We start from the raw sequence: 22,295 nt of genomic DNA, 5'->3' as shown, positions 1-22,295 counted from the left end.
TATAATGACAGACCTCGCGCTCCGTCTCCCCATAAACCCCGCCCGCTCCCTCTCTCCCGGCTGCCGGCGCTGCCTGATGAATCAACAGCCCTGTTCACCAGAACCGTCAAAGTCCACTAAGCACTGAATGAATTCATCAAAAGATTGGATGTAAAGAGAGGAAAGTCCTCCCAGCTCCACGACGCTCCATAAACGTAGAACTGTAGTGTTAACAGCCGCTCGATAAAACCCTGTGGGAACCGACGACCCCGGAGAAGCAGATCTAGCGACAGGCGCTTGGGTCGACCCTTGAGCCAAATAATGATTGAGGAAAAACGAATGTGTCTCAGCCCGGGATGCCTCAGGGCTTTAAAGCTGCATATCTAACACAACAGTTTATTTGACCACAGTCTGCTCAGACTGCTTTTCATCTCTTTTCTACTCTAACCCTTAAAAGTAGCTTGCGTTGTTGGCTCTGACTGGGATACGACCACAACTACGACGGCACTTAGGTTTTGACGGACAAGACAGGTCGCTCCTGCCCCTGTTATTTGATCACACGGTCGATGGGTCGCTCTCCGTCTCGATGAGGGCACAATCCAGAGATTTCTTCGGGGGGAAAAAACAACGCTTTCTTTAATCTCCTCCTCTGAGAATCTTGTCAGATAACAACTGTCAGATAACAATTGCTCATCCGCTGTCAGCATGGATCCCAACCTTCAGGTCGGGTGCGGGGCGTAGGTTGGTCCTTAGCGGCTTTTTCTTGTCTGTTGTGAAGGAACATGCTAGAGATGGACAATCTAAATCTACGGGAAGCTCCATACGTTGGCGAGGTCAAATCCCTGGCCTTAGCTGTGGCGCTGCTGCTGCTGCTTGTTCTGTGAGTCTGAAAGGGAGGGGCCAGGGCCTAACACAGGCCTTGTTCTAGGACTAATCCACCACTTAAAGTACTGCTGACCGAGAGCCTGATTCAAGGTCTGCAAAGTCCGGACACAAAAACAATTTAATTTATTTGTTATTCCTTCAAAGTGAGGAAGAAACATCCTCTTCCATCTCTTCACTCTGACAGTTCATTTTTTATTACACTATTGAATCACCAATCTTACTTTAGAATAACATTGGTCATAAGTATCAACGTTTGAATAAGAATTACCCCCATTATAAAATCAAGAGGAAGTCACATTTAAGATGAAATCACCAAATGACTGTGTTGATGTATTTCAAATACATCGACTGTGTTGATGTGTTTCATGTCAATCCCCTGTATTTCACTCTCAGAACAGGGAATTTATTTCCCCAGCCTGAATTGATGGGTCACCACAGCAGTGATCTTCTGCAGAGCGGCAGAAAGAGCATTTTGACGAACCAGCAGGACACATTGAAGACTATTACCCTGCTCTGGGCCTCTTTGTTATAAGAGCCAATAAAGCCCTAACTTCATAGAAATTATAATCAATCCATGCCCCAAAATAAAAATACCACACAGCCTAATGAAAATTACTACTTTCTCTCTCTCTCTCTCTCTCTCTCTCTCTCTCTCTCTCTCTCTCTCTCTCTCTCTCTCTCTCTCTCTCTCTCTCTCCCCCTCTCTTATATAATTTAGTTCTATATGCTCCAACTAATATGAAATAAAGAGCCTTCTAGTATTTATTTGTTATATCTTATGGCACTACTACAAATATATTGTAAGTCAATACTATATTGATCCCTAAGGGGAACACTTTGGCATCGCAGCAAAATATGAAGAGACATTGTTGATAGGCAACTTTAAACAATACGATGGAGTTGGGTTGTACTGTATTTCCATTGCGACATTGATTGGCTCAGGAAGTAGAGTGGGTTGACTGAGAGGCTGTTCAGCCAATGGCTGGAGCTGATGGGTTGAGCTTGACTTAGTCCAGCTCCATCTGTAGGTCCAGCCCCATCCCTGGCTCAGGTCCAGCTCTTCTCCACCTCATTCATACCACTTGGTCACCCACCATTCAAGTAGCATCTAGTTATAGCCCCGGAGAACAAGCTCTGCTTTGGCAGAGGATGACTGCGTTGTCAGAGAGAGGGGGTTAAGATTCTCAGACACATAGGATAACACATCGGTGTTTGGGGATGTGTGGATGTGTGGAGCTTGATCTGGACAGCCGCTGGCTGTCGCCTTGCATGGTTGACACCGCCATTGGTGTGTGAATGAGTGTATGAATGGCTTAATGTTAGGCTGTAATTGTAAAGCGCTTTGAGTGGCGTGTTGGGTGTGTTCAGGAAACCCCCTGCTGATCAACTCGTCCATGCAGCCTGACCTGAGCGTGTCGCGGACCTACACCAGCCCAATGTGCTTTCAGGACTCCATGGACAAGGAGCTGATGGCCGACCACTCCCTGCTCGACCCGCTGCCCGACATCATGGTCAAAGGTACAGCACACAACGCCTTTAAAGACGTGCAGGGCTAAAGGCAGCTCGCTGTGTTTGTCGCACGAGCCGCTAGTGCACTCACCATGTAGACAACGTGGCTCGCTTTTACTCCGGTTCGATTCAGACTAAAGTTGTTTCAACCTGAAATGTCTATCTGTATTTCCAGTCCTGTACATAAAGGTGCACAAAGCCTGTAAAAAAATACATTCATAGAGAAGACCACCAAAAAATTAACATTCATAAAGAAGGTTGCAAAAGAAAACAAATGAATACCTGTCAGTTTTTCTTTTCATCGCTCAGTGTCGTCGTCTGAATATTCGCTGTAGCGCCGACCCTTTCTACGGCGCCGTCCCCAAAGCATTCTTTGATCAGGGCTGATTTCAGCTTTATTTTGTAAAGATATACTTCATGGCTTTCTTTGTGCCTTTATGTGCAGTACATTGAAGAGAGACAGGAGAGCAGAGCGGAGAAGCTAAGAAATGACGTGTAGCATAGGAGCACAGGTGGGAATAAAACCTGTGTCCCTCACAATGCGTACGGCCTACATGGTCAGCGCACTTTGCTTAGCGGACCCCCGTTCCAGCTTCATTTGACGTCAGTACCTCATGACTCGGGGGGGAGTTGATGGTGACAGAAAAGACCACGGTGTGTGTCCCGTCCGTCCGTCCGTCTCTTCAGGGAGAGGGGAGAGGGCCGAGTACCCCGTGATGTCCCATCCCAGGACCTTCCCGAGGGGCGTGGCGCCAGACTACCAGGGCTTGGGCTTGGGCGTAGACGCCACGCTGGGCCGCAGGGGGAAGACCCTCTTCATCCCGCATGGCCTGCCCCGGCCTCCTCCCCCTCCTCTTCCTCCCCCGCTGAAGACCACCAGGGTGCTGGGCCACGCCGGAGGAAGGCTGGTCATACCCAACTCTGGTGAGAGAGAGAGAGAGAGATAAAGAGAGAGAGAGAGAGAGAGAGAGAGAGAGAGAGAGAGATAAAGAGAGAGAGAGAGATGGTGAGGGAGGAGAGAGAGAGAGAGAGGGAGAGAGAGAGAGAGAGAGAGAGAGAGAGAGAGAGTAGAACGGGAAATGAAAAACAGGTACAAAAGAACGAAAGACCAAAAGTTAAGTTTAGTCAATCACCATCATGTAATTCTCAGAAAAGAGAAAACGTGGGTAAAAAGATGAGGTTTAATGATGACAGAAAGAATGAAACAGGGGCTTCTCAGCAGGCAGTTCTCCTCCAGACACACCTTCCTCCATTCCGATGGTCCTGATTTCATGAGACCATGTTCAATGTTTTATTTTACGTTTCTGCAAGTGTTCTTTTCAATGTTATATGTGTGGGAAAGTGTTGTTGAGTGTTATTATTCTGAACTATGATGTCAAAAAGAACGAAGGACAAGAGCAGGAGCTTCAAATATGATTTCTTTCTCCCAAGTACCCTAGCGGGGACACGTTTGATTCTACTGATGCAAAGATTGACGAGCAGACATTTATTGTTTGTGACAGGAAGTGGCTATGGGTCAGAGTGTGTGCGTGTGTGTGTTTGCATGAGTGTATGCGCGTGTGTTTAGCGTGTGAGGGTGTGAGCGTGTGTGCAGAGTGTGTACGTGTGTGTGTGTCTGTGTGTGTGTTTGTACGAGTGTATATGCATTGTGTATTGGTGTCTCTGCGTGTTTTGGTGCATGCATGCGTGCGTGTGTGTGTGTGTGTGTGTGTTTGTATGTGTGTTTGTGTGTGTGTGTTGACCTCCTGTGTCTGGACCATCAGCCATGCTTTTGTCTCTCTGTAGGCATTAGCCTGCTGGTGCCCCGCGGAGGGATAGCTGAAGACACGAGCTGGGAGATGTACATGATCATCAACCAGGAGGACAGCAGGTGAGGCCCACACTGAGGCTCTGAGGCCGCCTCCCGCCAGGCCCTTTATTCTCTCACCCCCCCTCCATACACACACACGCAAACACACACACACACACACACACACACACACACACACACATACATACATACACACACATACAAACACATGCAAACACACACACAAGCACACTCTTCTGCGCACACACACACATACACACACAAACAAACGCATTGACAGGCAGACACATATACATACAAACACACGCACGCACGCACCCATACACATACACACACACACATGCACACATACATATACACATACATACCCATACAGACATATACCCACATACACCTACACACACACACCTGTTCCTTGGTCGGAGTGGAGCTTCTTTTCTTTTTCCTTCTTCCTATTATTTCTGTGCTCTTCTCTCTAGTCTTTCTTTACTTCCTTCCCTTATTGATACATAATTCAGTTTTAGTCTTTCTAATTTCCTTCCCCTTTTGTTCTTTTCCCCTGTTTCTTTATCAAACACATTAATACAAACGCACGCACACTCACACACACAGTCATGCGTACACACACACTGACACACACACACACACCGTGACTGAGTGCCAGACACGCACACTAACTTGACACGGAATGAGGTCTTTGCTCATCTTGCAAACGCTGCAGGGTAGGACGTAATGTGTCACCAATAGAAGTGTGTACGTGTGTGTGTGTGTCTGTGTGTGTGTGGGGGGGATGTGTGTGTGTGTGTGTGTGTGTGTGTGTGTATGTGCGCGACACTGCAGAATGGAGGGCTGTACTTAGAGTCTGCTTTGCGCCTGGAGACAGTGCAGCGATGACACCCTCTCCTTTTGTCATGACTGGTTAAAGTGGCAAATGTTGCAAAACACGCTGTTGTTTCCTCTCCTCCGCTCTCTCTGTGATGACAATCCCCTTTTGGGGGTTCAGTCGGGCAAACCAGACGAGCAACAAATAAACATTCATAACTCGTGGATTTTAGTGTCGGGCCTGTCTGCTGCGTTAGAGGCACGCGCATCTCAAAGGGGTTAGATAAGATGACGGAACGAAACAAAGACTGAAGAAATGTGTTCCTGGGCCACGGTGCGTTCCTTTCCTCAGAGCAGAAGACGTTAAGTCTGGTCAGTTATTGTCACCAGTTAGCCATCACCGCGCTAACCCGTAGCTTCCACTGGAGACGTTAGAGTCCCCCCCCCACCCCCCATACACACACACACACACTTTCTCCCTCTTTTCCCTTTTGCCGCACCCCGAAGTGTAGGTTGACAGGTTTTGCGGGTTATTTTATATCTCGGGGTAACGGCGAGTATGTTAGCATCATCCGTACCGGTCACAGCCATTAGAGAGTAGCTTCATCAAAGGAGTCGTACCGCGACAGAGAGGTGGCTGACGTAGTTTTGGACCTTGTGAGGCGTTCAACCACGTCACCGACCAGTTGGGACTCCTGTTTTAATTTGACATATTGTGTTGCAAAAGGTCCTCATCACTGACTCCGCCAGATGGATTGATTCGCATTTGCTCAGCATATCCATCTGGGCATCTTCCGTGTGAAGGGGCGACAAATACTGGTTAGCTGATTGGATAAACCATCCAACTCAAAACCAACGCTGATCAGCTGGTCATTTAGCGATCGGCTCCAAATGTTCTCCATCGCAGGTTACCAGACTGATCTGCAAGTCAATACAATGGAGGTCGCGAGATGAGGATGGTCTCACGAGGCTATCTCATCACAGCTTCTTCTCCATCAAAGAAACAGCGTTCACCTCTGCATTATTTGTGTTAAATCGCTTGCTTATAGATATGTTACGTTTATTAAGGATTATGATAAAAAACAATATAATAAAATATATCATAATGAAACAAGAAATTGTCCATCATACGCGCTGCCCTACAAGGGACAGGGGATGAGAGAGGAGCAGTGTAAATGTTTAATGTGGTTCTGTTTTGGACACCACTCGAGTGGTGTCCAAAACAGAACCACATTAAACATTTACACTGCACTAAAGCATCCACGACTCTTTTCCCTGAGACGTCTCTCTTCCTCCCTCACACGTTTTGAAATAATAAACGCGTCTTTAATCACTGCTCAGCGCAGCAGGCTGGCTGATCACCAGTGGCAAAGCAGCAGCATGCAACTACAAAGCATGGGGGCGGGCCGGTGCAGCTGAAGGTACCCCCTGTCCCCGGTGTGTGTTATACACACACACACACACTCACGGCCCCGTTGGCTTGATGGGCTGACCTGTAACAAAGGGCCCATTTCTGATATGACGCAGAGAAGGAGAAGGAGCTGCTCTCCTCTGAATGTGTAAAGATGGGGGCTTCCACCGGCTCACCTCTGGAGGAACGACTGATCCGCTCACCTCTGGAGGAACGACTGATCCGCTCACCTCTGGAGGAACGACTGATCCGCTCACTTCTGGAGGAACGACTGATCCGCTCACTTCTGGAGGAACGACTGATCCGCTCACCTCTGGAGGAACGACTGATCGCTCACCTCTGGAGGAACCTCTGGAGGAACGACTGAGGAACGACTGATCCGCTCACCTCTGGAGGAACGACTGATCGCTCACCTCTGGAGGAACCTCTGGAGGAACGACTGAGGAACGACTGATCCGCTCACCTCTGGAAAAACGACTGATCCGCTCACCTCTGGAAAAACCCTCCTCGGGGAAACCGCTTAGAGAGTAAAAATGGGAGCATTTATGCCAACAGTTTATTCCTCTTGGTAGGTGATGTAATATTAAGTAAGGGATAAGACAAAATTAAGAAATCCCAAATAGTAGGTATGGCTGTGTGTATGGCAGTGTGTGTGTGTGAATGGGAGTGTGACTGCACGCACCAATCAGATTCTAAATCAGGCACTGTGGTCGCACACGTTACATTCATAGCGCCCGGCCATCCTGCGAGGGCCTGGCGACAGCCGGGCATACACGTGTGTGTGTGTGTGTGTGTTTGTGTGTCTTCTCTCTCGGCCCTCTACATGAGTGTGAGTGTGTGTCCAGCCCAGCTGTATGACTGATGGTGATCCCATCAATTGCTGCCCAGTCTTTAGGGCTCCAAGCCACGACCGGGCCCCTGGCCAAGAGCTGCCTTGGCCCAAGCTAATCTGTCAGCAGAACCGGGGGCCAGCCAGACTTTCAGGGGCCGGCCATGGACCCTAGCAGGCCTGTGTGGCAAGGGGGGGGGGGGGGGGCGTATAGATGTATAGATATATATATGTATATATATCTCTTAGATACCTGTGTATATATATATATAATCAAATGCTCTAACCATGCCACAGCAAAACCAGTCCATGAGCCACAAACGGGACCAAAAGGAGAGAGAGAGCGACAAGTTAAACTGGCTTGTATGTGTGGGGCAGGCCTCCCCTTTCTGGAAACTGATGAGGTGATTGGTGGAAGCTGGTTGGTAGAGGCGGGAATGATGTGACTGGCACCTGCACATACCAGAGGGAAACAAGAAGGCAGCAACAAACAAACAGTGGCCGTAACAGCGCTTCTGTTGTGTTTGTGTTCAAACTGTGAAGCAGGGAGGTCCGTGACTCCATCGCACCATCTCACCAGCAGCTGTTTGCTTTATGATTTATTAAGAATGACGCTACCGCCCAATTCAGAGACCCCTACTCCTTGGTAGGGTGTATGTGTATGAACCAATGACCTGGACTCTGTGTAATGTAAGTGTGGCTGTGATTTATATATATATGTACATACAAGCATGATCACAAGATGGTTCTGACCTTGGACGACATGCTCACCAATGCGGCAAGAGGAAAAGCCAAATGTTTCAAAATGTCGCCCGGGGGTCCTGTCCATTACATCCACGGACAGGAGGGTGCTGAGAGCGTTTCAGCATGCTCCCCCTCCACGCAGACCCTCCACACCACAACCGGCTCAAGTATTAGCCTCAACGCCCGTGACACGTTTTGATTCATATAAACAGATAACGCACACACAAATCTCTTCTGTTGTCCAGCTGCGGTTTGGAAACACAGATTCCTCCGTCAGCAGGAGTTGTTTTTGTGTGTGTGTCAGTGTGTGTGTGTGTGTGTGTGTGTCATGTGTCCCATCTGTACTCCATGTTCATGTCCGTGTCTAGTGCTCTTCCAGCATTGTGCTTGTATATCTCCATCTCTTCTGTGTCGTGTCGAGTCTAATCTGTTTGTTTCAGGGATCAGACCCAGCGTCTCACACGTCTCCTTGTCTCTGTTGTTGTCTTTCCCCCCCCCGCCCCCCATAGCACGGCGCCAGAGGGGGAGGACGAGGTCCTGCTGAGCCCGGAGGTGACCTACGGCCCCCCGGGGCTGGACCTGTCCTGCCCCGTGGCTCTGTCGGTGGCGCACTGCGCCGACCTCAGCGGCCGCGCCGACGCCGCCTGGGCCGTCCGTCTGAAGAGGCGGACCCCGGAGAACAAGTGGGAGGTAACCTCGCCGTCACCGCTAGCCGACACTAGGCGAAGGAAGGAGGAGAGAGACGAGCGGAACGCCTAAGAAATGCTCCGGTCGTCTCTCTCCTCCTTCCCTCGGACGGAGAAGAGGGAAAACGATAGTCTTTAAAGAAGTCAGAGTCAAATTTATTGTCAATTTTTAAAAATATGTGCCAGACATACAGAGGAATCAAAATTGCGGTTATGTCTGACCCACAGGGCAATACAAAAGGATAGATGCAGAGTTCAGAGCCGTTGTTTCCACCCCAAAAATACCCAGAGCGTTATGTAACACTGTCGACATCAATCCAGGAGAATGCGGTGCGATGTGGTAGCGATGGGGCAGTGGATCCTCTGAAGTAAGTCTTCAAAGCAGTTAGTTTCAGAACAAGCAAATTATTTTGCATCTATCATGGAAATGCTGTTCCAGGCTTTGGGCTGTCAAGGATATGGAGCCGGCTCCTGTTTAATATTTCAGCGGCTAAACCCATAAAGTGACATGGCCGGCACTCTGACTCCCTCTTCTTTGGGCTAATAACATGGATTGAGAGAAGCATTGAAATATCCAGGCATACTACAGTATATTTCTTGTCCTTGTGATGAAGTGAAGATTTAGTATTCCTGCAAGTTTGGGGATTGTATTACAATCTAACCGGAGATATACATGGCGTACACATGTCTGTTTTAATATAGAATCAAGTTCTCACAGTTTTTTCAACACTCTTCATTAGTTTTGTATCGCTATCATTGCATGTCGGAGGAAGATTATTTCCAACTGAAATTTTAGTTGCATTGTTTTGGAGGCGGGGTGGTAAAGCAATGTGTGAGCGTGAGGCTGCTCACATGTAGCTCCTTCAAACACCTCATCCAGCCACACCCATACCTATACAGAGCTGTGTTAGCTTCACCTCAAACAACTCCCAGACACGTAGAGGAACAGATGGCGAGACGATTTATTCACAACTCTGAGATCAATCTGAACCGCATACATCGTTCCTTCCATTCATCATCTAAACCCCTATGCATCCATCCATCTACCATTCATCCAGCCTTTTATCCATCCATCGATCCAGCTCCGATTCAACGATCCATCCATACATCCATCCATCCATCTCCAGTTCATCCATCCATCCATCCATCTAAACCCTGATTAATCTATTCATCTCCAAGTCATCCATTCTCCATTCATTAATTCATCCATCTTAACATTTATCCATCTATCCATCCAGCCATTCTCGATCCATCCACCCATCTCCTATTCATCCATCCATCGATCCATCCATCTATCTCCTATTCATCCATCCTTCCATAAGAATACAGCCGAATCCCTTCAAAATACTTTGGGGACCTCATAGGGCAGAATAATCCCACCCACCCCCTGCAAGAGCCACACACTCTTCTGTGTTGCCTGCGGAGAAAGCCAGTGTGACACCCCCCCCACCGCTCCCCTTGTCAGTCTGTGTGTGTGTGTGTCTTTGTGTGCGCGTGTGTGTCTGTGTGTGGGGGATATTTACACAGGATGTAATTTGACAGCAGAAACGTGTCGCACAAAGGGGAGCCATGAAAAGATCCATCATTTATGTGTGTTATATGCCATCGGGAAAAAATTAGATGAGAAGAGAAGGAAAAAGAGAAGTCAGTGAGGAAGAACAGAAAGAAAGAGGCATGGGTAGGGGAGGGAGGGAGGGAGGGAGGGATCAGACCGAAGATAGGAGACTGAAGGAGGAATGGAACGAGAAAGGAGCGAGGGAGGATTAAGGCAGGAGACTGAAGGAGGGAGATATGAAAGAGGGAGGGAGGGGTTGGAAGAGATGAGTGGTCCCTCAAGAAGAAGCAACAGCATGACCCCTCTCTTTGTCAGTGGGAAATAATGAGCACTTTATCTCACGCAAAATGCCTGCATGATACCCGCTCCCCGGGCTTTACTGACATTACAGCTCTCTCACCCTCTCTCTCTCTCTCTCTCTCTCCCTCCCTCTCTGTCTCTCTCCCCCTCTCTCCCTCTGTCTCTGTCTCTCTTTCTCTCTCTCTCTCCCTCTCTGTCTCACTCACTCCCTCTCCGTCTGTCTGTCTGTCTGTCTGTCTGTCTGTCTGTCTGTCTGTCTGTCTGTCTGTCTGTCTGTCTGTCTGTCTGTCTGTCTCTCTCTCTCTTTTTTAGTCTCACCTCTGTCGAGGTTCCGTGAGAGGTTTTGTGTGACGTAAACAGGCTGCTGGCCACTGATTGGCCAGAGAGTGATGCCACACGCGACGTCCGAGCGTGACACTGAAAATGTAATCCCTGTCTGAAATTGCAGCCCCTCTCTGGGTTATGGCAACGTTTATATCGTCTGCTATAATGGTGCGTTCACATCGCTGGAAATTATGGGGAAAACATTTTTGCGACGTCGGAAAGTTCGCGTGAACGACACCTCATGACGCTGTTATGATTCTACTTCCGTTCGGCAACTCGGGCCATATTCTGATAACAGAGTTGCCCAGTTGGTGACGTATGGTTTACTAGTGATTTACTAGCGTGCATGAACATGGTGGAACATGAACGTTTTACTCAATATATAAGAATCAACCATCATATCACATACTTTACTATTGATTGACGTTGTAACGTCTGTTGGCATGACTTTTTTTTAAAAACGTTGTGTACTTGTAAACCAGCTCTAGATAAGGGGATGTGCGGCCTTCCATACAGTGGCAATACTGTATGTGCTTCTCATAAATAAAGGCAAAAGGATAGTAGGTGATAGGCATCAAGGAAATAAAGGCATGCAAACTTGAAACTGATACTACTAAGTTCTGTTTAGTTCTGACTGGTTTTTATCGGATAAAAACCCCTACTGTGAAGAACTTTTAGATACCCAACCGGCTGTTTCCCAAGTGCACATAAACGGTCGCTGTCGGGAACACGCGCAAGCGTGAGCGTCATCACTGGCGAGCCGTCTCGTGTAATGGCCGTTATCCGAATGCAATCGCGGCTGCGACGTGAAGGCACGGTAAAGTTGCGCAACACTTGAAATGAAAGTCAGGTGGAACTTATTGACACAACACTAACATATAAGTGAACTGTAGTGTTCTTACGTTTTGTATATACAGAAATATCAATATAAATATCAGAGAATGACTCACTTGGTGAAGAATGCACACGCACATTTGTTCCACGTGGTTGAACAAACTAGACTAATGCGCGACTGCTTGTCAATGTTTACCAAATGGAAAAGGAATCCCACCTAGTGGTAAGTGCGCAATACTATCTGCCTGACAGAAATACCAAATCAGACAAATACATAGGGGATTTCAGAACAGCAGTGTTTGTATCATATTATCAATGTTACATTTTATGGGCGACGTAAGATATCCCATTCACGATAATCAACTACAAGGGCACTAAAATACGTAATAGTTTACAAGTCATACATTTATGCATGTTGCGACCTCAGAAAGCGCAGACCATGGGGGGCCAGGGCTGTACAGTGCGACAGTCTTGATCGCATTTGCTATTAAAATATATAACGTGCGAAAATAAATACAAGTACACTCGCACCGGTGCGAAAGGGTGAGAAGGACCCGTGCCGAAAAAAAAGACGTCTTTCTGTACGGCTTTCAATTGCACTGCAAAGGGCGAGTTTGTGGGAGCATGATGGGAGTGATGCATGTAGGGATATGTATTTCGAATTATAGGCTCGCCAGTTCCGCTCAACTACTAAAAAACTACATTTCCTGAACATTCGCACGTTGAGGAAGAGGCTTTGTAATGGTCGCGGGAAATTCACTTTTTAAGCAAAACAGAAAAATGAAAAGGTATTTCTCTGTATTCGAAAGTTCTTCTTCATCAAATAAAGATGGAAACTTGGAAAAAAAATGCACGTATGGAAGAGATTGACTCGGCGACCACATGCACGGAACCGGCACCTTCGGACGAAGCCGACTCCACCCATGACTCCGTCTCGGCCAACAGGAAAACGTACAGGTTTAACCCCCAGTGGTTAAAAACTTTCAATTGGCTGGTCTACGACCAATCCAAGAAGTCTATGTTTTGTAAATATTGCCTCGAGGAAGGGGAAAGGACATCTGGGAAGACACCCTACATTACAGGGAACACTATTTTCAAGAGGGACAACGTCACTAACCACAACTTGTCAAAGCGACACATTGCTTGCCGGGAGGCTTTTTTTTCGCAAAAACCCAGGTTAACTGTGCTGGTTAAATTTGTAATAATTACTTAATTTTGTTGAATGTGTTCACCACTTCTGGCTGCTGATGTTTAAAAAAAGGCTCTCATAGTCACTTTACTATTTAATATGTTCATTGTCACTTTACTGTTGTTAAATTTGTTCTGATTGTGTTACTTGAATATACGTCCTATTCTGCTCATATAGTTAAATCTGAATAAAATAATTATTTTGACTATAGTATGTGTGCTACCAAAATTATTTTTGTGCTACTGAATTTTTTTGCTTGCTAGCACCAGTGCTACCACTTTAAAAAGTAAGCGTACAGCCCTGATGGGGGAGGGTGCGATTTCAGACGGGATTCAATTTAACATCAGCATCTTTAAATACTAGCATCAGCGTTCAGTCAACAATAGTGACTGATTATTGAACACCGCAGGATCAGTGCGCAAGAACACGCCATGGGCCGTGACAGAGATGGAGACGCTCCTGTGTGTAGCCCTGTCTGTTTATGTGTCTCATGGATAAGCATGCGCAGTTTCGCGCATGCTGAAGAGGTACTTTTTTAGAAGGAAACACGTTATGCCTGGAACCATACCAAGTCGTGCCGCGCTAAGTCGTTATGAGTTGAGCTGGTACTGTCGGTGGAAAAGCGGCATATGCCTCTTTCTGTCTGCCCTCTCTCCCTTCATCTAGGTCCTATAACGTAAATTTTGACTGTGATTTACCTTCCTAAACCTGACTTAACCTTCATTTATGCTTGTTTTATGCCGCCATTAAATGTCTGGCTGCCCGTTTGGCAGCTCTTGCACTCCCTATATCCCTGAAATGAGGGATGCCTCTTGTGCGCTCCTCCTCAAAGCTCCCTCCCTTTAGGATTTGGGGAGGTTTTCCTTGGCCCTTCAGAGCGGTGGTTCTCAAACTACGGGTTGGCACCCTGAAGCCTACTTTAACGTCGACCCAAAACGCCATAATCAGGGCCCTAGCGCATGGGGCGTACGGCTATCCGTCACGCACCCTTGATACAGGAAGGTCTTTGGTGTAGAGTGGGCAACCCCGGGCCCCTTGGTCACAGATGTGAGGCCACGACTCAGAGATCCAACAACATGCCGCTCATCGTTTCTACTCCCTTCCCTTGTGTTGTTGTCGGTTCTTATCAAAGAGGAGTGTTTGTGGGTCTGTCAGTACGATCCGTCAGTCCAGGGCCCCCCCTGTGATTTGGTAAAACACCACCGCCGCATCTTTACGGTCAGAGCGGCGACTCCAGACTCCAGGGCGGTGCGGGCGCTCAGCACGCCATGCGTCACACCGACCGCTGGTCACGCTCAAGTGGGTCCCAGCGGGGCCCAGGAGGGTCTCAGCGGAGAGGAGACACTCTCCTACTGCTCTGATGTGTATCGGCAGGCCTACATGTCTGGGCTGTTCCGGTGGGTCATAAACATGTTGTTTTGGAAATAGACTATTTTACAGAACTGTATACATAGCAAGGAATAACTCAACCGGGATGGGGTTTACAAAAACAATAGTTGTCTCAAATAGTTATCAGTATGCTCGAAGACATGATCTATGTCAGAGAATAAGTGTTCTCTGTCTCGCTGTTATTGACATGGTGATGAGAATGCAAACATCTATGGTTGGGGCCTGGTACCCCGAGGTACCTTCAGAGGGGGGGGGGGGGGGGGGGGGGGGGGTCAAGGCAGGAACAGGTTTGGGAACCCCTGCTTTAGGGGGCCTAGGTGTGGGTGGGGTCTTGAAGCCCGTTTGGGTACTGGGACTGAGATTTAGGACTACTTATTCCAACATGGCTGACCAGGATCTTGCCTCAACAGGAAGTGATGTCCATGGACGAGGAGAGCACCTCCTGCTACGGCCTCCTGGAGGCGGAGCGGTGCCACCTGCTGCTGGGCCACCCGGGCCACTACGCCCTGGTGGGCCGGCCCCTGAGCCAGGCAGCCGCCAAGAGGCTGAGGCTGGCCGTGTTCGGGAGCCCCGACCTCAGCAACCCGCTGGGCTACAACCTGAGGGTGTACTGCGTGGACGACACCCCCCACGCCATGCAGGTGAGGGGAAGGGGGGGGGGAGAGGGGGGAGAAGGAGCAGGAAGAGGAGGAGTGGGGAGGGGAGGAGGGAGGAGGTGAAGGAGGAGGGGGATTATGTTGATGTAGAGGAAGAGGAGGACGGAGGGTCATGAGGCGAAGGAAATTATGAGGAGAAGGAGAAAGACCCCCCACGCCCTGCAGGTGAGAGGGGGAAGGAGGGAGGAGGAGGAGGATTATAATTATGATGAGGAGGATTATAATGATGGAGAGGAGGAGGAGGAGGGAGGGTGATGAAGAGAAGGAAATGATGAGGATGAGGATTATGACGAGGAGGGTGATGATGAGGAGCATTAGGTTCAGTGTTTGGTATGTTTACATTAACATGAGCGTCTCTACGTCGTTCAGTCTATGCTTTTATCCAAGGTAGGTCTGAACTCGGACCACAATCCTTAACACAACACAAAACAAAAGGGAGGAAGGACAAGAAAAGCCCAACTGCTGTAAACTCTAATGTTTCTAAAATCCCACGGAATGACTGGGCTGTGTTCCTCAGAACACGAGGTTAGGGGCCGTCAGCCTCCATCCACAGACACAGCAACACAGTGCAGATCGTAACAGCTCAAACATCACAGTGCACGACTCAGCCAAGCAGAAGTCTCGGGTCTCCTCCAGTCTGCAGACGGGTTCTGTTAGATATATATTGTGTTTTTGAGTAGTATGCACAAAATACTCACAATGTATTGTACCTACATACTTAATACACATGACCATGCATATTTATATAAATATATTTAAAAAAATTGTTTTATTATTATTATCATTATTATAATTATTAATTATTCTGAACTGTAAATATTTTAAGTAACATATGACAGCTATATTGTTTTGACGTAATGGACTTGATGAACCGCTGGTTGAAAGCCTAATCAAAGCCCTGTAATCAGAACATTTGAAAAGAATAAAATGGAAAATGAACAACAATGGTTGGTTGATTAGTATGTAGTTCTCATTGACTTTACTGCTAGTGGTAAAGCATGCATCAAGTCCATACATTAAATATGATTCAACGTATGGATGATGCATATAACCATGTTTTATACTATGAACACCTAATGAACACTGTCATCACAAGCAAAACATTTATATATTAATAATAATATGCATTTACAATAACCACATGTGCCATGCATTTACAGAAGAGCAGGTCTTAAATACACTATGAAATAGATATAGTCACGTCCCTGAGTTCACAGTAGCAATACGATCCTCGTGGCTGGCATTTCTACACAAGTGGCAGATAATTAAAGGCATTCAATACAATGAATGCTCAGAAGAGATTGAAGCTAGTGTGTGTGTGTGTGTGTGTGTGTGTGTGTGTGTGTGTGTGTGTGCGTGTGTGCGTGTGTGCATGCGTGCGTGTGTGTGTGGTGGGCTTGCTAGCGGAGGGGGGAAGGGGGAGAGATGCTCATGTACTTTATAAACTCTATTTAATTGCCTTTGTTCTGCTGGGTGATTAGACATGAGTTGCGCGTTGGGTCCCCCAACAAAACACATTTTTTCCTGCAAGTTAACAGCACAGGAACTTTATCTGGATGTTTGTCCTCCTCCTCTGTTTAAAATGCGCCCGTCCAGTCCGCTGAAGCCACGGGGGGGAGGTGCTTAGAAGAGCAGAAGCGGGGCTTTTTAATTACAAACACTAGAGATGCTTGGCGAGGTTGCCTCCCCCCCCCCCCCCCCCCCCCCAGCTCAGCCTAATTAAAGGAGCAGGTAATTAAACGTGAGGCGGGTTATTATTCCACTCTGTGCGGCGCGCGTCTGTGTAACAACGCATGACAACAATCAGGAGCCGCTCCCAGTGGGGTTGCTGGTGCGGCGTGCCGGGGTGCTGCTCAACGGCAGTCTGCCCCCGCAGTGGTCGTCAGGGCGCCGGGAACAGGTTTTACCTCGTTTTGTGCCGCTTCTGATGATAATCACAGTAATTACTTCAACGTATTTTATAATAGTTGCCACCGTTGACCAATTTGCATCACGCTGCTATGCCGTCGCCGGGGGAAGGAGGAGTGATTTGACTCAGTTGTTTTTATTCACAGTAAACCAAACCAAAAAACAATGACAGCGTTGTTTGCAGAGGCTCCGCCCACTAGCTGCAGTGGATGAAGGCTGCTGCCTGCGAATGCACAGCCAACGCACTGCATGATGGCGCTCTCGCTAGTTCACTGTTTGTTTGCAATGCCTGGTGTGTATTGATAAACAGTTAGTAAGTATTCTTCCATCAGACAGGTGCCCACGAAGGAAGAGTGATGCAATACGTGTGATTGGTGAGACCTATTCTCAACCTCAATCTCATTTAACACATTATTTTGTGAAGTTGCACAAAATATGTTAAACACTTTCCCTCACATTTGCCTCAATTTGTTAAATCTCTGTTTTAAATCACCCTTTTAATATATCAAAAGAAAAAAGGGAAATCAACAGTTATAGTCTTGTGCTCATAATGTTGAAAGACAGATACAGTACATTTAAAATCCATAATGGCTGGTTCAGACTGCACGATTCTCAGATATTCCTCCATGATTTAACATGTCACACTATGCAATCACAGAGCCAGGAAATTGGGCCTTGTCTCGTCGGAAGACTGGCCACACTACACGGTTCGAGGGTGCGATGCTCTAGAATCTTTAGGCCCTGTCCACACTAACCCGGGTAAATACAAAAACGCACATTCGCAATGAATACGATCTCCGTCCACACTTTCGTTTTCATATCGTTTTTGGAATGTTTTGCATCCACGTTCCACACTGAAATGATTTTGATAAACAGTTGTTGTCATGGTAACGTGACTCCCGCCACGCCTCTCTGTTAATATTACAGGCACGTCATCAGCTGTGATAGTTGCAGTTGATCAGCTGGCTAATCATTTTCACTCACAAGCAAAAATATGGCTCAAGCCAAAAGTACGAAGGCGAGTTTTCTTTGTATCATTCACGATACACGCAGCAACAAAGTGTAAATAACAATGGGTCCCGAGTTCCTATACTAGGCATTATGATGGCAGTCCTCTTCGTTGTGCAGTAGTTAGTAGCGATGCGCGGATGAGCTGTAATGTCATCCCGATTTTGAGTTGCGTGTTTCACGTCCCGACAAAAGCATGTTGGCTCGCTAAAATGTCCAACCACTATGAAATGTCCCCTGTTGTCTTCGAACATAGCCAACGTGGTCTTATTATATCCCGATCATTAACTAAAAGCCTCATAGAAAGACAAAAGCATCCAGCATATGATTTCAACAATGTGTGAGGGCATACACAGCAGGGATGATCGCACATTGGAATGCTTATGGAAAACCAGCAGAAGAGCGCTGGCGGAGATTTCAGAAGCAGGGAGATTATAGAAAAATATAATTTAAAAATTTGTCAGTTTTCCGTTTGTAGTCAATATGTTAACCCACTTATTACATATTTATTCATTTCAACCGCAACCCGCCCGCAATTCCTTCAAGTATTACTTTTTTTTAATGCAATCCACCCAACCCGTGGATATTAAACACTGCCCGGGAACTCCAGCTGTTCGCGGGATTCCCTCCATGTCAACAATGGATTCGCCATGCGATTCCCCAAAATTTCTGGCATGCCAAACTTTCGTCGTGCTGTTTTCGAACGTCGCAGACGAAAAGAATCGCACATCGCAAGCATGTCACATTGCAAGCATGTCACATTACAAGACCTTGTCTCGTCTCCGACTTTTCAAAATCGTGTACGACTCACAAATTTGACTGCGATGAACAAATCGGGGCAAAATCGGGCTGAAATCGTATAGTCTGAACCAGCCATAAAACAACAAATAAAACACGTTATGAATAGATTTTCCGTGATCAATCTGTCCCTCTTTCTGGATGAAACGATCAAAAGCACTCCCATCCTCCCCTCTTCAGCGTGCAGACGCGTGCTCATGTTTCATTGGCCAGGCCTGTAAACGAGATGATGTCTCCTGTCGTTGGAACCCGATCGTCCGTATTGACGAATGGAGATTGTGTTCGCAATGAAGTGCATTCAGACAGTGGGTAATTATATCTGTGCAGCGAGCGATGGTATTATGATATTGATACGTTCCAATTTTATGCAATGGCTTTTTTTTTGCATATATACATCTTATTGTGACTTAGAAAAAGTAGTGTTGTTATTTTTGGGGAAAAGTTGTATATAATAGGTTGTTTAGTCAAGGTTTCAGGGGATTAGTGGTTAAGTTTAGGTATAAGGCTTAATTGTATGTTTATAAGGTTGAAGGAAAGAAAATCCAGAAATGATCTACAAGAAGCAGCCATCTTGGGGAGGTCATTATTGATCATCCGTCAGGTCTGACATGCTAAGAACAACTGAAAACTTCAAAAGAAAATGGGAGGAAGAAAGGATTTCCACCATGGTCGGAATCACACGAAAAAAGGTCATGATCGCTTAAGTATTCACTGAAAACGACCTGTGAAAGGTGTCTCTATTAGTACGGCTAAAACATAAATGTGCTTCTGTTATTGTCTTCAGAAAGGCTTTTGTTAGGGTCTGAGCAGTAGGAAATAGGTTAGAACCATCAACACCTGCATGAGGCAGCTGAAGCCAGCATACTGATGTAATTCACACCAGCCATTATCTGGCTGTTAAAGAGTTCTGAAGGGAAGATTAATCGCTATTCCCCTCCCCTACACATGTAAATCTCACACACACCGCCCGATGACGAAATTACAACATTCAAGGGCTCAGAAGAACTCAGCCAGACTTTGAACTTGAAAAAGACAACATGCTGATGTTGAACAGAGACTGAGATGATCCGTCTAAGGTATTTATTGTTCAAGTGGTTTACTTTTGTAGATCCATTAGGCTAAGGATAATGAGGGCGGATTGATACATTTATTTTAATGACCGCGGTTCACTTAAAGGGTCATGCTATTTACTTTTTTCTTTCATATGATTAGCACCAGTCACACAATTAGCGTTGGATGGCTATTGGACGAATAATGAAGCCACACGGCTATGCTATCTATCATTAGCAAAGTCATTGACATTTACCAAAAGGACCTCATTAATTGCTCCTTCCGTTTCTATTGAGGCCATTTCTATTCATTGAGCGCACCTTGTGGGCGCTACAAACAAAGGGATTTAAAAAAAGGTTGAATATGATATAATAATACATGAATAATGTAATATTCCATCATAGCTCATAGCATATATGGTATCATATATCACATCATATATCACATCATATAATTTAAAATGTATGTCGTCTTCTGATTTACCATCATGAACTAACATTATGTAATCAAGAAATGTAAATTCAATATCCACGTGTTTCAAACTGTATTTTTCTATGCATCCATCAAACTTTAGATCTTAATCTTCATCACTAAATACTAGCTGAATAAAACTAAAAACATGGACACACAGTCACAAACATACAAAGCTTCTCATCCAGGGGCTGAAAAACAGCAGAAAACACAACCACCCCTCCCATGAGTTGGAGTGAATGCTGAATACAGCGCAGCCCTAAAGCTCCTCACAAACGGCTGGTTTCACTTAGAAGATAAGATTGAACGTGAATCGAGCAAAAACTTGCATTTGTATTCCTACCACTAAGTATCTCCGTCTCTCAGTCAAGAACTGTTAGTAGTACGTTTGTGTTGTTTTTAGGTCAGGTAAGGCTCAGCTAGCATTTCGTTTGTCCCCGTTCTGCGATAATTGATTTCCCTTGTGAGCCCCTGGTCCACGAATCAACCCCTAATGTACCTGCTCTTACACTTTGCATTTCCTCTCTGCTACTTTGTGAGAGAGAGCGAGAGAGAGAACTACAGAAGTCATATAACAAAATGAGTAAAACATCGATACTAGCGAGCACTTTCCAGTTTGAGCTCGCCCTTGTCGGCACAATGTAGAATCACGCCTGTGGTTGGTGAAGTTTATTACACACATGCATTATTGATATTAATCAGTGTTGAGCAGATGGACTATTTCCCCCCTTCCGATTAGTCTTGCTGGTTTCGGTCGGTTTTCTCCCTCTCTCTCTCTCCTTTTGAACGGTTGTGACTCGTTATTTTCCATCTGCTGTGTAATATATCTTTTGGATGCTTGTTTTATTTATTTGTAATCACTGTTATGGTAACGGCAAAGCATGTTATTATTCCATGGTGATATGTTGATAGATGATAATTACATTCAGACTAATGTTTCGCACATTCTTTGCATAATGCATCTTGTGGAAGTGAACTGCCCTCCTGTTCGTAGTAAAGCTGGCCAGCCCAGACGGGCGTTTTACAGTGAGGTCTTCTGAGTTGATGCACAAATGCATTATTTATGTTAATCAATGACTGAGGAGGCTTAAGTGATCTGAAGAAGACTACGGCTGCATTCCAATAGTCGCTCTGTCGCGGATCCCGCTCAGCTCTGGCGTCCTCAGATCTCCATTGGTCCAATCTGTCCCTGAATACGCAGTGAGAGCAGCGGCCTTTAGGGGGGGATCACACAGAAGGCTCTGGAGGCTGTAGGGTGGGGAGCGTGTTACCCTGCCTTTAGGGGGGGATCACACTGAAGGCTCTGGAGGCTGTAGGGTGGGGAGCGTGTTACCCTGCCTTTAGGGGGGGATCACACTGAAGGCTCTGGAGGCTGTAGGGTGGGGAGCGTGTTACCCTGCCTTTAGGGGGGGATCACACTGAAGGCTCTGGAGGCTGTAGGGTGGGGAGCGTGTTACCCTGCCTTTAGGGGGGGATCACACTGAAGGCTCTGGAGGCTGTAGGGTGGGGAGCGTGTTACCCTGCATTTCTGTTGAAGCCCAGATGAAAGCAGACATTTTTACTGCTCAGAGCAACGAGGATCGAAACATAGGGCTACCCTCTGAACAGTCGTTTATCCAAACTGCCCTGCGTTAGATAAACGGTTGGGACTGGTCTGCTGGAGCTCTGTCTGAACAGGAGGGGGGCCGGACGGCGCATATGTCCAGAGCAAACTAAACACGAGGCTAACCTTTCTCCTGCTCGACCACTGAGGGCTCGTCTCTTCCAGGGAATAAGAAATGAGCGATAGGAAGGAGGACCAACACGAAAATAGCTGTGGACCGCAGCCCGTGTGTGCATTGTACAGAGATAACTCATCCGGCCCTCTCCCCTGGACCCCGGTCCCCCCAGGCCGTGGCGGTGCTGGAGTGTGTGAGGGGAGGCCGTCTGCTGGAGGAGCCCAGGACGCTGCAGTTCAGTGGGAACGGCTTCAGCCTGCAGGTCTCCATCCAGGACCTCCCACAGCTCCTCTGGAGCATCAAGCCCTTCACCACCTGCCAGGTACGCCCCGGAGATACGGGGTGTGTGTGTGTGTGTGTGTGTGTGACTAAGAGTGTGCGTGTATAGTTTGGGTGTATGCGTGTTTGTTTTTTCGTGTT

The 22,295-nt window shown here is 46.9% G+C and overlaps 1 pseudogene across 1 annotated transcript in view; it reads left to right on the top strand.

The window, feature by feature from the left end:
• The window catches only part of LOC307075202 (netrin receptor UNC5D-like), an 83,557-nt pseudogene that overhangs the window by 55,864 nt on the left and 5,398 nt on the right, over positions 1-22,295 (top strand). Inside the window, exons 10-15 of the transcript in view lie at positions 2,233-2,382; positions 3,061-3,297; positions 4,159-4,243; positions 8,499-8,679; positions 14,677-14,907; positions 22,048-22,197. The product of the transcript in view is annotated as a netrin receptor UNC5D-like (transcript). The remainder of the gene's footprint in view (positions 1-2,232; positions 2,383-3,060; positions 3,298-4,158; positions 4,244-8,498; positions 8,680-14,676; positions 14,908-22,047; positions 22,198-22,295) is intronic.

The sequence above is a fragment of the Pollachius pollachius genome, assembly GCF_949987615.1.
Source record: "Pollachius pollachius genome assembly, chromosome: 4".
Classification (NCBI taxonomy): domain Eukaryota; kingdom Metazoa; phylum Chordata; class Actinopteri; order Gadiformes; family Gadidae; genus Pollachius; species Pollachius pollachius.
The sequence above is the reverse complement of the archived record's forward strand: the minus strand, read 5'-3'. Positions and strand labels throughout refer to the sequence as shown.